Source organism: Pygoscelis adeliae, unplaced genomic scaffold, assembly GCF_000699105.1.
Source record: "Pygoscelis adeliae isolate BGI_AS28 unplaced genomic scaffold, ASM69910v1 Scaffold4, whole genome shotgun sequence".
Lineage (NCBI taxonomy): Eukaryota > Metazoa > Chordata > Aves > Sphenisciformes > Spheniscidae > Pygoscelis > Pygoscelis adeliae.
Genome location: NW_008824986.1, coordinates 1,303,415 through 1,307,751, shown reverse-complemented (window position 1 = coordinate 1,307,751; position 4,337 = coordinate 1,303,415).

The following is a 4,337-nucleotide window of genomic DNA, read 5'->3' as shown; positions in this document are numbered from 1 at the left end:
CGGCGGTGGTCTGCATCCCTGCCCTCACCTCCCTGGTGCAGGGGACCGTCCCCTCGCTGCCCCAGAGCACACACACAGGGGGGATGGCATGCAACTGCTTGCTCAGACAAAATCCCTGGGCAAAGCCAGCCCAGGGTTTTCCCCCTCTAATGTCCCCAGACCACAAACGATGCACAGACCAGGAATTATTCACAGGGATGACACAGAGAGCCATTTCCAGCAGCACTGGCAAAAACCCTGATTCACAGGCCCAGGGCAGACATAATTTGTTAAATAAACAGCCAGCTGCAAACGTCCTGCCCAGGACCCGCAGGGTGGTGGCAACAGGCGCAGGGGCCCTTGCAGGGCCCTCGGGGCCGGGGGACACACGGGGTGACCCGGTGAGGCTGCTCGGCATCCTAATGCTCTTCCTCGCTGAGGCCCACGAGGTGCAGCCCGGCCGGGGCAGGCGGGCGGCCCGCGGGCGCCCGCGGGGGCGGGGGAGGCAAAAAAGCCACAAGCGTCCCTTTGTGAGCGGGAACAGAGGGGCTCTGTGCGCCCCGTGTGCTCCCCTCCGGCTGCCTGCCGGGGCTCTGCCGGGCTGGGAGGTGCAGGAGGGCGCAGGGGCGGCTCCCGCCTGCTGCGAGGAGAGGTAACGGGATGCTGCTACCACCAGCGCCCGCACACTCCCAGGGGATGTGCGCCCACCAGTGTGAGCAGATGGACAGACAGACATCATCTCCAGTGGTGGCAGGCAGCAGCCGGCCAACACTCTCTTCTTACTCTGCACATCTCAAAGCAAGGTGGAATAATTTCCATGAGCACTACACTGAGACGCCCCAGAAAGCGGCACACACAGCTCAGGGGAACTCCCCCGGAGCTGCTCCCTGCCTTTTCCCATCCCTCAGACTGGAAATGCTTTTCATTTCAGCAGGGACGGCTACAATTCCCACTGTCGAGATGATAAAAGGCTTTGCGGATTTCCCAGCTGAGGCAAAGGGGCTTTTTCTTTTGAGTGGTGGCGGGGGTTTTGTTCCCATGCAAAGCTGCTCGCGTGGCTATCTGCCACTACTAGCAAGTTAACTTAACCCTGCCACAGCAAGAAGGAAGGACAGAGGGAAGGACTTGGAGGTGCCAAATTATTCAAGTCTGCTGCAGTGCTCGCTGGTGGGATGGATGGTCCCACGGGTGCTGTAGGCAGGGTGAGAAGAGTAGCATAGCCCCAGGACAAGGACTCTGAGGCCCTGCGGCGAGAGGGAGGAGGGAAGGGATGCCCTCAGCACCCTTCTGCAGGGCGTTTCGCCTGCCCCGGGAGAGAGGAGTGGGGGTTTTTGGTCTCCCCAGGGAGGGAGCTGGGAAAGGGAGTGTCTTTTACGAAGACTTGGGGCTCTTATCCCCCTCCTCCGGCTGCCCCAAACACCTACCGGGTGGGATCCAGGAAAGGAAAGATGCCTGTGGGCTGGCGGGGGAAGCCAGCTGGAGGTGCGACTGGATGAAGTCACATTTTCCTCTGGTGACTCAACAGGCAACAACTGAGCTCCCAGACAAGGAATGGCGGCAAAGCACCTACTTGCAAGCTCCCTCCCTGCTCAAGATCCCTCTGTCCATCCAGCCCCCCGTCTGCCCCGTGCATCCCTGCCGGACTCCTGGGAGAGGGGAGCCTGTGGGGACCTGCAGCTGAGATCACTGCCCCCGGAGTAATTCCCTCTGCCATGCTTTGCTTCATCAGATTAACAGGGGCATTGCGAGCCAGCAAAACACAGAGGAGGAACAACAAAGAGATAAGGTGCACAGGCTTATCTGCTCTTCCCGCTGCTCTTTGTCTGCAACCTGGGGGAAAAAAAAAACCAACCACCCTGAGCTCCCTCTGTATTTACTCTATCAACTATTTCCGCTCCCGACTTCCTCCCGAGGCTGGCCTTGGGAAATGCGCCACCGGCACTTCCCTCTTTGCTTTCATCTCCCAGCAATTTTGATCCTGCCCCTGGCTCTTGTCCAAGGCATGGCACAAGCGCAACACCGCTTCGGTTTGCCCCCCGGCGCAGCTAAAGACACTGCCCGGGCAGGTATTTTTTGCTTAAAACCATGTGTATTCAAGCTAAAAAAAAGGGGGGGGGGGGGAAATGTTTATAAAGTTGCCTAGAATAGCCCCAAGCCTTGTCAAATTGAAGCCCGGAAACTGCCCATCGGAGGAGAAAGCTGGGAATGCAAAGTCCTTCTGGCTCAGGCAGGGACAGGGTGCTGGTGCCTGTGGCAGCCCCAGCCTGTCGCGCCGCAGCACAGAGAAACCCCAGCATGAGCAGGGGCTGTGTTCCCCGGGGGGGGGGCGGGGACGGGAAGAGCAGAGGCGCTGGCGCCCCCCTGCCCGGGCAACCCCCCCCAGGGACATGGCTGGGGGGGGGGAGCACATGTTCGATCCCTCAAGTTAAGGCGAGAGCCAAGCTTGTTTCTCCTCCCCTCATTCCCTTCCCGGCTCTACCCCTCAGTCCTTCAACCCGCCTTAGCTTGGTCCTCTGCTCTCCTCTTAACTGGGCACCCAGGCCAACGCCACCCCCGGGAGCTGAAGCATGCAGGTGAGGGTAGAGATGGGAGCTTATGCTCAGGAGCAGCAGCAGTGGGCGTTGGTACATACAAGCACTGCTTAAATGACTTGTTTTTCATTGCGTGTGCTCTCAAACTCCATGGGCACGAGGTTGTCTTCTGTCCACTATTTATTATCCCCCTGAGGAGGCACACTGAGCTCTGGGATGACCCAGATGAGCTGTCCTTGCTCCTCGTGTCCCAAAAAGCACTGCCCAGAAGGGATTTAGAGGCTGGTGTCGGGCACAGTAATGCTGGTGACAGGACCAGCCCAGGCTTTGTGGCCAGGACAGACCGGTCTTTGCTCTCCCTCACCTTTGGTGGTGTCCAGAGAGAGGTGTTTTCTCCTGACCCAGGAGAGAGGAGAGCTGCTGCTGCTGCCTGAGCCCCTGGTGAATGCGATGGGACGTTCAGAGACTGGGCACAGGGGTAAAATTGCACATCTGCAGGAGCGCCAGGCTGCGTTGCCCTGGTTTGATCTGGACCAGGAGCCAGCGGGGACCAGCTGAGCTGGCTAACAAGCCTATAACCTTGAAACCAACTTGCTGGAAACCACGGGTGCTGGTGGGGCGGGTTTTGCAGCACTACCTGCAGCAAAGATGAGTGACCAAACGCGCCAACCTGCCGGGCAGCAAGGGGGTCTGGAAAGCAGAGCACCAAGACAGGCAAGAGGACCACCCGGCTCCGTTTGCTCAGCGCCAGCAGCACAATGCTGGCCGCTGTATGTGCCATCACCCCCCGGCCGCGCTGGGAACGGCAAATGCCCATCCCTGCTTCAATAAGCCCTTTCTCTGGGGCAGAGTCCACGGTCCCGACTCCCACTGCCCTGTGTTCCTTCTCCCTACCACTGCACGCTAGCCTGGAAATTCCTCCGCCAAACCCACCCCAAAAACCAGGGACACCACTCGCTCTATGCCCCACTCCGCTCTCCTTTCACCCCAAGGCAGGCATCTGTAGCCCTCTGGGGACCTCCGGGAGGGACTGGTGGCAAGACATGTTCACCAGGGGAATAGTGAATCCCTGCTGCCCTTGGGAAAATGCAGACCGTGCCCAGGTCCTGGCTGCACAGGGAGACCAGGGGTGTGAAAACGAGTCCTACACTGAAGCAACTTGGTAGATATGGGAAAATCACGGAGTTAAATCCCTGTAATGATATGGTGTCATAAATCATTGCCCATGGAAAAGGAGACTCTCGGGGACCGAAGCCAGGCTCGGGTCCTGTGGTGCAAAGGTAGCGGGGTGCAGGCAGCTCCCCCAAACGTGGCTGGGAGCGGCTGCCAAAATCCCCTCAGGCGCTGAGCGGGGACTCTGCCCAGGCCGCCCTTTCCCCTCCAAGGTAACCCCATGCCAGCCAGGTCCCGTCTGGGTGCCTGGGGCTGTTAGGGTGCCGATGCCCTAGCTCCGGCAGAAAAGCTGCTGGCTCCTGGTGGCCAGAAGCCGGCCGAGGGCCAGGGTGCCCCAGAGGCCCCGGGGCAGGAGGGGAAAGGGTGAGGACAACTTTCCAGTGCTCCCTGGTAGGGGCTGACAGGCTGGATGATGCAACTCCAGGATGGTTGTGAGAAAGTCTCCTTTTCTCGACCCAGACGCACTTTGCTTCAGACGGAAGCTCAGCGTCGCAGCTGGAGAGCTCGCCCTTATTTAATTCATTATTTTTTTCCCCGAAAGAAAGCAACGGAGCGAGCCGCTCGGGCGGTCGTGTGCCGAGAGGACTTTCCCTCCCAGGGCAGGACTCTGGGATCCGGCTGTCCCGCCGGCGGGGAGGCATCGCCGGCGCTGCC